The following is a 10,460-nucleotide window of genomic DNA, read 5'->3' as shown; positions in this document are numbered from 1 at the left end:
CTCTTTAGCCCGCCTTCCTGTGCCTGCTTCCTATTGGCTAATAGTAGTTCCCGCTGAGGTGATTGGGCCAACGCGCTTCCTCGCCAGGGCATGGTTGGTCCGGAGGAGGAGGACCAGTGAGGTACTTCCGCCTTAAATCTCGGGTGGTTGCTAGGGACGATTGGAACCCGAGGCGTGTAGTGAGTTAGCCTTTTAGAGAAGGTGTGAGCCCGCCCCAAGACTGGCAATTGAAAGGGCTTGCACGCAGAGCTGGGCTGTCTGAACCCTGACTTAATAGGTCCCTCGCCGGCTCCCGTAATCCCAGCTAGAGTACTTTGGCCCGGTTTCCTGCAAGGCCCCCCACCTTCTTTCTCTTCGCAGGGTTCCCTCTCTTAGGGTTCCTCCGCGGTGTTCTCCTTGCCCGGTCGAAGGCTCCAGGACTTTGGGCGGCAACGGGTCCGCTACAGTGGGTCTGAGCCGGCGCCGCGGACTAGTCCCTTAGCTTCAGCCAGTTTGGCTCGTTTATTGAGAAAAGCAGGGGGCGAGGGGTTAGTACGTAAGAAAGTCTTCAAGTTTCCATATGGTTAAGGTAATTTTATCAACCCTTTCTTGCACCCCTCCACCTAGTACAGGTTTCAGACCTGAATAACCTAGAGTTCAGGATCCGACTTCAAAATATTCACTGCTTTTTCTGTTATTTGTTAAAAAAAATAAGTGTTTTCTGTGAGCCCACATCGTGCCATTGCACTGCAACCTGGGCAACAGCCCAAACCTATCCGGAAAAAAAAAAAAAAAAAAGAGCGCTTTCTTTATCGACGCTTCTTGCTTCCCTTCAATAAGTTGCTTAAGGAGCAACTTTACAGCTTCGAAATAACACTATAATTGAAGTATTTGTTCAAGAAAGGCAAGTACGAACTCTTGGCACGGGGGTGGGGAATAGAGGGAAATATTGGTCAAATGATACAAAGTTTCAGTCAGACAAGGTGGATGAGTTCTATAGTTAATAATCATGTATTGTGTACTTGAAATTGTGAAGAGGGTACACCTTAAATGTTCTCACCACAGCAAAGTATGTGAGGTGATGGATTATGTTGATTAGCTTCATTATTCGCAGTGTGTGTATATGTATATGTATATCAAAACGTCACGTTGTATACTATAAACATGAACAATTTCTATTTGTCTCTTACACCTTAATAAAGCTGGAGTCGGGGGAAAGAAGTCATTTATGCTAGAAAGGGAAATGGCAGCATCTCATTTCCAGTTATTAATGTGATACCACTGGTCGAGTCCTTAACCTCTGAAGGCCTGTATCTCTCCAGTAAAGTTCATTCTTGGTCCTAGATTAGGTTTGTAAGTCACCAAGGCATTTCAAAGGTCTAGGAAATGTAAAAATATGCCTTTTGAGTATTAGCCAACATCTGTTTTCCCCACCCGTTATTTTCTGACTTCCTTCATGGATTCAGTAGGAATTTAGTTTGGTCATCCCTGGCCAATCAGATGTTTAGCACTAATAAAACTGAGGAAAAACTCCAAGTAGCAATCCTCAGGGATCTGTTAGATTTCTGAGAAAAGAATGGTAATTTTTAGCTTTCTTGTCAGTTTTCTGACAGGCTTTTTTTTGTTTTGTTTTCGCCTTATCAGTTATGTTCTATGGAAAAGTCTTGGTTGTAAATTGACTACAGCTGCTCTTTAGAAGTTCTTTTATGGCCAGGCGCGGGGTCTCATGCCCGTAATCCCAGCACTTTGGGAGGCCGAGGCGGGTGGATCATGAGGTCAGGAGTTCAAGACCAGCCTGGCCAAGATGGTGAAACCCTGTCTCTACTAAAAATACAAAAATTAGCCGGGCATGGTGGTGGGTGCCTGTGATCCCAGCTACTCGGGAGGCTGAGGCAGAGAGTTGCTTGAACTTGGGAGGCAGAGGTTGCGGTGAGCCAAGATCTCACCACTGCATTCCAGCCTGAGTGACAGATGGAGTGAGACTCCATCTCAAAAAAAAAAAAAAGGAGTTCTTTCACTACAAAGGTACTTAAGTATAATATTTCCTGAGCACCCAGGGTTGCATGGTGCTCTGCAGCCCCTACCAATGTCAGAGACAGTAGTGAAAGACTTACGAAATGTTCTTGAATGTAGACTCTCCTCTGGGTAAATGTGTTTGTGCTGTATATAACATAAATGAATGGGAGCCGCAGGTAATTGTGGATAGGAAGGAAAATCTTTTCTCCGAAGAGAGTGCATTGTAAAAATCTAACAGCTAACATAATGTCTCTTTGAAAGAAAGAAAATGAGAAATTAGCTGTTTAAAAGTAATTGAAGTTAAAATGTGTGTATGCACAAAGGAATATTGTTCACTCTTTAAAAAGGAATGAAATTCTGATACATGCTCCAACTTGGATTAGACTTGAAGACCTAATGCTAAGTGAAATCGCAGACACAAAAAGACAAATATTATATGATTCTACTTATGTTAGGTACCTATAATTGTCAAATTCATAGAGACAGAAAGTAGAATAGTGGTTATCTAGGGCTGGAGGAAGAGGGGAATGAGGAGTTAATGGGTTTAATGGATACAGCATTTCAGTTTGGGATGATGATGAAGTTCTGGAGATGGATTGTGGTGATGGTTACACTACAATGTGAACGTACTTAATGTCACTGAATTGTATACTTAAAAGTGGTTAAAATGGTAAGTTTTATGTTATGATATTTTACCACAACAGAAATAATTTTTTAAGTTAAAGGGAGGAAGAAGGAAGATAATGAAAATGTGATTCATTTGAGGGTCAGTATTCTGTCTTGTTCAGCCTAGCACCTGGCATATGCTCTAGATACATTTGTTTGGTAAATAAGTATGTATTTTTTTAACTTTTATTTTGAGTCCAGGGTGTATATGCAGGATGTGCAGGTTTGTTACATAGGTAAACGTGTGCCATGGGGATCTGCTGTACACACCATTTCGTCACCCAGGTATCAAGCCTAGTATCCACCAGTCATTTCTCCTGATCCCCTCCCTCCTGCCACCTTCTGCCCTCCAGTAGGCCCAAGTATGCGTTGTTTCCCTCCATGTGTCCATGTGTTCTCATCATTCAGCTCCCACTTGTAAGTGAGAACATGTGGTATTTGGTTTCTGTTCCTACATTAGTTTGCTGAGGATAATGACCTCCAGATAAGGGTGGGTTGATTGATTGATTGCTATAAGCATACTAGTTCCATAGACATTAATATATGTGTGACTTGGAGAAGTAGAGTAAGTAGAAAATTCAGAATTTCAAATAGCCACTTTAAAATGTTTTTAAGTACTGTAGTTTTTTATTTCTTAAATAAAATAGACAAAAGTTTGTTGGCTACACCTTGTTAGGTGAAATATTAATACTGAGAGATGAGAAGGACTGTTCCTCATTGGAGAAATGTAAGTTATTTAGACATTAATAAAAGTTCTGCGTTCACCCATAGAGTGAGAGTTCTCAGATATTTTGGTACTATTTTGCACATTTTTGCAAAGAAAGAAAAATCATCCCTAATTGAAAGCTGCCATGATTATTTTACAGATGAAATAAACTGTATTGCAGTAAAGATACTTTTCAATTGTAGATTAGAAGCTTTGTCATTCCACTGGAAGTAAGTGTAGTAGTTTGTTAAAGTTAATAGCCTGATAAATGTTGAAAATACTCACATTTGTTAGCAAACATCATATATGTAGCAAACATCATATTGTGTCAGACATTCCTGGGTGAGGCAGAAAATATGTGGAGAATTTAAAAAGTAATTCCAAATAAATTTAGGTCCCTTTTCTCTTTCTAAATATTACATTCCCCAAATCCATTTATCCACATTTATCTCTAGTAACTACAATTTGTTTACATAAAAAGACATTTTAGATTTGGCTGCTTCCCTGTGTATCATTTTTTACTTCAGTCATTTTGTAGCGTATTTTTAAATAACAAAGGTTTTTAACTCAAGGATATAGAGAGCTTTAGCTAGCTTTGATTCTTGCAAACCCCTGAAGAAATAGAAATTGAACAGTTCAGGCCAATGACTTAGCATGGCAAGAGTACTAATGCAGGCCCATTGCTGCATAATTTGGTACTCCTCTAACGGGAAACTTTGGCTTATAGACCCCCCCATCAGCCTAGCTGAAACTTTCTTAGAACTGAGCTGCAGCTTGAGACCCTGCCTGTGCAATCCTTTTTATTCTGTCTCCTTCATAGGTGCCAGACTTATAGCACAGTCTGTAGCATCTCCCACCTTCTCCTGCTCTCATCCCTTTTATCCTTATAGACGTTTCTGCCAATTAATCTCTTACATGTTTTTATGGGCTGAATTGTGTCTTCCCCCAAATTCAGATGTTAAAGCCTTAACCCCCAGTATCTCAGAATGTGACTAAGCTAGGACCTTTAAGGAAGTGCTCAAGTTCAGTGAGGCTGTTAGGGTGGGCCCTAATCCAGTCCTGACTGGTGGCTTTATAAGAAGAGGAAATTTGGATACACAGACACCAGGGGCAGGTGCGCACAAGAGAAACGGCCACGTGAAGACACAACAAGAAGGTGGCCATCTGTAAACCAAGGAGAGAGGTTCAGAAGAAGCCAGACCTGCTGACATGTTGATCTTGGACTACTAGCCTCCAGAACTGTGAGGAAATACATTTCTGTTGTTTAAGTCACTCAGTCTGTGGTAGTTTGTTATGGCAACCCTCGGAAACTAATACACATGTCAAATCTCACTTTGGCTTTTGCTTCTCAGAGGACACAAACTAACACAGATGGCGCTAAGGGTGATCCTGGAAGACATAAGATGGGATTTCAGGACTGACTCACTCACTAGTTGGGCAAAGAGGATGCCATCCTGCACAGCATAGGAGCTTGGGTAGTTCCTAGCACAAGGTGGCGACCCAGTTGCTAAAGATTTTCATCAATGGTGACCTGGGAAAATATCCCAGTGAAGTTAAAGACCTTGCAGATACAATTTCAGGCATTTGAACTATATGGGGGAACAAGGCCTACAAGGACAGTGGAGATGCCTGGATACTGCTAAGTTATAGCGATACTCTGAAGAGGGATGAGAAAACAAAGCTCCACTTGGTTAATGGCCAAATGCGAAAGACAGAGGGTCTCTTTAGTAGCCTACAAAGAGTCATTTATTTTTTGCAATGAAAAAGCTAACATGGATGAGTGACAGACTTCAGACATGATAGGGTCACATATTCCAGACACATTTAAATGTGCAGCCAAAGAGGTCAGGGTCCTTAATGGGAAAGCCAGAGATTGAAACAAAGGATGGGACATCTGGGTGGACATCCGTATGGATGTTTGCTCTGCAGACCTCTGTATACTTTCAAAACTTGCAGAAGTGGTCTGCCCCTCTATATTAAGAGTTACTTCTTCCTCCAAACTGAAAGATAACTGCAGAGCTACTCTCCCACAAAGAAACACAGGAGTTGCCCCAACTTCCTCTCCTAGCCTCTCCAGGCCAAGAACTAGAGGTGAATACTAGCATATCCCAGCTAGGAACATGCTGGGCCTGACAAAGGAGGAAAGACAATAAGAATTAATTAGCGTATGCAGACAAGCCAGGGGAGTACTCAGGGATTGGATTTTGAGGTTGCTTGATCAAGGGTACTAAAATATAAAACAATAATCAAGATTCATTGACTTGGGGGCACTTCTTGAGACACAGAATTTAACACCCTAGCAAAGACTCAGAGATAAAGTCGCTTTTGGGGAATTCTTAGAAATCTGGAACAAGGGCCGGGCGCGGTGGCTCAAGCCTGTAATCCCAGCACTTTGGGAGGCCGAGACGGGCGGATCACGAGGTCAGGAGATCGAGACCATCCTGGCTAACACCGTGAAACCCCGTCTCTACTAAAAATACAAAAAACTAGCCGGGCGAGGTGGCGGGCGCCTGTAGTCCCAGCTACTCCGGAGGCTGAGGCAGGAGAATGGCCTAAACCCGGGAGGCGGAGCTTGCAGTGAGCTGAGATCCGGCCACTGCACTCCAGCCCGGGCTACAGAGCGAGACTCCATCTCAAAAAAAAAAAAAAAAAAAGAAATCTGGAACAAGTGATGGCCAATGCTCAGCAAAGTAAAAATGAGTTACCCTGGCATATGGTAGAAGAATGAATTTAAAAATAATTTAAAATAATTAAAAAATTCATTCTTCTACCATATGGGGGAAGTGAGTGTTTTCAATTGATGTATCATGTGAGAACAGAAGACCCTTTAGAGGATTATGGTCCACAGAAGGGTCGAGAAGATGCACCATTCACCAAGGCCATCAGAAGTGCTCTGTTATGAGGAACAGCAGCATCACCAAAGAGTTTTCTATAGTCCCGGACTGACAATTGGAGAAGCAGTCACTGAGTTGGGCTTATTAATAACTGAGAATTATATCACCGCAACTCCCAAGTAATAGAGGCCAGATGGTAGTGCTTAGTCATCAGAATCCAGAAGGTCCAATTACCAGTAAAAGCAGCAAGATCTGGGAAGAGTAGCAAAGTAGAAATGTCTGAATTTTTTCTGATGTATGGTAGGGGCCATTCCCTACTTGAGTCATATATTTCTGTAGACTCTGTTATAATTGTAGCTATCAGACATGGAAAGATGCAATTTGGAGTTTGTGATGATTAATTTTTTATCAGCTTCACTATAGGGTACCCAGATATTTGATCAAATATTCTAGGCTTGTCTGTGAAGGTGTTTCTGGATAAGGTTAACATTTGAATTGGTAGACTGAGCGAAACAGATTGCCCTCCCAAATGTGAGTGAGCCTCATCTAATCAATTGAAAACCCGAATAGAATAAAAAAGCTAAGAGGGAACTCTCCTACCTGACTACTTGAGCTGAGACATTGGTCTTTTCTGGCCTTTGGACTGGGACTGGAACATCAGCTCTTCTTGGGTCTCAAGCCTACCAACTTTCAGACTTTAATTGGGCAGAAGCCAATGGTCTGGCCCTTTTCACAGGGGGTCTGGAAGGCAAAGGACTGAAAAATCAAAGACAAGGAGGTCTAGGATAGAGTCATGTGTCTGGGATAGAGTCATGTGAATGAGTATCCAGAAGCAGTCATGAGGTATGAAGTTTTTATATCATGTATCTACAAAAGAAGAGGCATTAAACAATCAAGTGGGCAAAATGAGTCAGTTGACATTACTAGGCTCAATCATTGGCCACCTTGGAACTAGTATTATGGACACTGTTATGGGCTAAATTGCTGTATTTGTTCACATGCTGCTTATTAGACATACCTGAGACTGGGTAATTTATAAAGGAAAGGTTTAATGGACTCACAGTTCCACAAGGCTGGGGAGGCCTTACAACCGTGGTGGAAGTCAAAGGAGAAGCAAAAGCACATCTTACATGGCGGCAGGCAAGAGTGTGTGTGCAGGGAAACTCCCCTTTATAAAACCAGACCTTTTTAAAACCAGTGAGAGTTATTCACTATCACACGACTTACTATCATGGGAAAGACCCACCCCCATGAGTCAGTTATCTCCCACCGGGTCCCTCCTGTGACACGTGGGAATTATGGGAGCAAAATTCAAGATGAGATTTGGGTGGGTTCAGAGCCAAAGCATTTCATTCTGCCCCAGCCCCTCCCAAATTTTATGTCCTCACATTTCAAAACCAGTCATGCCTTCCCAACAGTTCCCCAAAGTCTTAACTCATTTCAGCATTCACTCAGAAGTCCACAGTCCAAAGTCTCATCGGAGACAAGGCAAGTCCCTTCCCACTATAAGCCTGTAAAATCAAAAGCAAGTTAGTTACTTCCTAGGTACAATAGGAGTACAGGCATTGGGTAAATACACCAATTCCAAATGGGAGAAATTGGCCAAAACAAAGGAGCTACAGACCCCATGCAAGTCAAAAATCCAGCGGGGCAGCCACATGTTAAAGCTCCAAAATGATCTTTGACTCCTTGTCTCACATCCAGGTTATGGTGATGCAAGAGGTAGGCTCCCACAGCCTTGGGCAGCTCTGCCCCTATGGCTTTGCAGGGTACAGCCCCGCTCCTGGCTGCTTTCATGGACTGGCGTTGAGTGTCTGCGACTTTCCTGGGCACACAGTGCAAGCTGTCAGCGGACCTACCATTCTGGGGTCTGGAGGATGGTGGTCTTCTCACAGCTCCAACAGGCAGTGTCCCACTGGGGACTCTGTGTGGGGGCTTTGACCTCACAATTCCCTTGTGCACTGCTCTAGCAGAGTTTTCCATGAGGGCCCTGCTCCTGCAGCAAACTTGTGCCTGAGTATCCAGGTATTTCCATACATACTCTGAAATCTAGGGAGAGGTTCCCAAACCACAATTCTTCTGTGCACCTGCAGGCTCAACACCATGTGGAAGCTGCCAAGGCTTGGGGCTTGCACTCTCTGAAGCAATGGCCTGAGCTCTGTTTTGGCCCCTTTTATCCCCAGATAGGACACAGGGTACCAAGTCCCGAGACTGCACAAAGCAGCAAGGCCCTGGACCCAGCCCTTGAAACCACTTTTCCCTCCTAGGCCTCCAGGCCTGTGATAAGAGGGGCTGAGGTGAAGACCTCTGACATTCCCTGGAGACATTTTCCCCATTGTCTTGGTGATTAACATTTGGCCCCTCATTACTTTTGCAAATTTCTGCAGCTGGATTGAATTTCTCCTTAGAAAACGCGTTTTTCTTTTCTGTTGCATCATCGGGCTATACATTTTCTGAACTTTCATGCCCTGATTCCTCTTGAAGGCTTTTCCACTTAGTAATTTCTTCTGGCAGATACCTAAATCATTTCTCTCAAGTTCAAAGTTCTGCAGATCTCTAGGGCAGGGGTGAAATACCACCAGTCTCTTTGTATAGCAAGAGTGACCTTTACTTCAGTTCCCAACAAGTTTCCCATCTCCACCCGAGACCATCTCAGCCTGGACTTTGTTGTCCATATCATTATCAACATTTTGGTCAAAGCCATTCTACAAGTCTCTAGAAAGTGCCAAACTTTCCCACATTTTCCTATCTTCTTCTGAGCCCTCCAAACCATTCCACCCTCTGCCTGTTTCCCAGTTCCAAAGTTGCTTCCACATTTTTGGGTATGTTTACAGCAACACCCCACTCTACCAGTACCAATTTACTGTATTAGTCTGTTCTCACGCTGCTAATAAAGACATACCCGAGGCTGGGCACAGTGGCTCACGCCTGTAATCCCAGCACTTTGGGAGGCCGAGGTGGGTGGGTCATGAGGTCAGGAGTTCGAGATCAGCCTGGCCAACATGGTGAAACCCCATCTCTACTAAAACTACAAAAATTAGCTGGATGTGGTGGCAGGCACTTGTAATCCCAGCTACTTGGGAGGCTGAGGCAGAGAATTGCTTGAACCCAGGAGGCAGAGGTTGCAGTGAGCAACACACCACTGCACTCCAGCCTTGGTGACAGAGCAAGATTCTGTCTCAAAAAAAAAAAAAAAAAAAAAAAAGACATACCCAAGACTGGGTAATTTATAAAGGAAAGAGGTTTAATGGATTCACAGCTCCACATGACTGGGGAGGCCTCACAATCATGGCAGAAGCCAAAGGAGAAGCAAAAGCACATCTTAATACATGGCAGCAAGCAAGAGGGCATATGCAGGGGAACTCCCCTTTATAAAACCATCAGACCTTGTGAGACTTATTCACTATCATGGGAAAGACCCACCCCCATGATTCAATTACCTCCCACCAAGTTCTTCCCTCCACACACGGGAATTATGGGAGCTACAATTCAAGATGAGATTTGGGTGGGGACACAACCAAATCATATCAGTTGCCCCCTACTCAATTCATACATTGAAGACCTAACCTCCAGTAGCTCAGATTGACCTTATTTGGAAACAGGATTGTTGCACATGTAATTAGTAAAGATGAGTTTATACTGGAGTAGGGTAGAGCCCTAATTCACTCTAACTAGTGTTGTTATAAGCAGATGGCCATGTGAAGACATACACAGCATGAACACTATGTGAAAATGAGGCAGAGATCAGGGTAACACAACAGAAGCTAAGAGAGAGGCATGGAACAGATTCTCCTTCATAGCTCTCAGTGGGAACCAACATTGCTGACACCGTGATCTCAGACATCTAGCCTCAGAACTATGAGACAATACATTTCTGTTGTTTAAGCCACCACGTTTGTGGTACTTTGTTATGGCAGCGCTAGGAAACTAATACCATCACATAAACGGAGTGGCCACAGTGGCAGGGATAGAGGCTATGTATGGGCTTCAACTTTCCAAGGCTGATTTAGCTACTGATGATCTTTACTGTCAGCATCAAAGACTAATGCACAGTCCCCAATATGGCACTATTGAGGAGACCAACTGGCTGCTTGGTGACAAGTTGACAGCACTAGGTCTCTTCTACTTCTGAGGGGTTCAGTAGTTCATTCTCACAGTGATGGATGTCTAATCTGGGTGTGGGTTTTCTTTTCCTGCCCACAGGTCCTCAGTCAGGGTTTAAAATATGGAGTTTAAAATATGGGTTTAAAGTACGGGGG

At 43.5% G+C, this 10,460-nt stretch overlaps 1 long non-coding RNA gene across 4 annotated transcripts in view; it reads left to right on the top strand.

The window, feature by feature from the left end:
• Positions 1 to 87: 87 nt before the first annotated feature.
• LOC139364243 (uncharacterized) overlaps positions 88 to 10,460 on the top strand; it is a 40,243-nt gene continuing 29,870 nt past the window's right edge. For all 4 annotated transcript variants that reach the window (XR_011625769.1, XR_011625754.1, XR_011625744.1 and 1 more), the window contains exon 1: positions 88 to 568. This is a non-coding gene — a long non-coding RNA (uncharacterized lncRNA). The remainder of the gene's footprint in view (positions 569 to 10,460) is intronic.

Source organism: Macaca nemestrina, chromosome 1, assembly GCF_043159975.1.
Source record: "Macaca nemestrina isolate mMacNem1 chromosome 1, mMacNem.hap1, whole genome shotgun sequence".
NCBI lineage: Eukaryota > Metazoa > Chordata > Mammalia > Primates > Cercopithecidae > Macaca > Macaca nemestrina.
The sequence above is the reverse complement of the archived record's forward strand: the minus strand, read 5'-3'. Positions and strand labels throughout refer to the sequence as shown.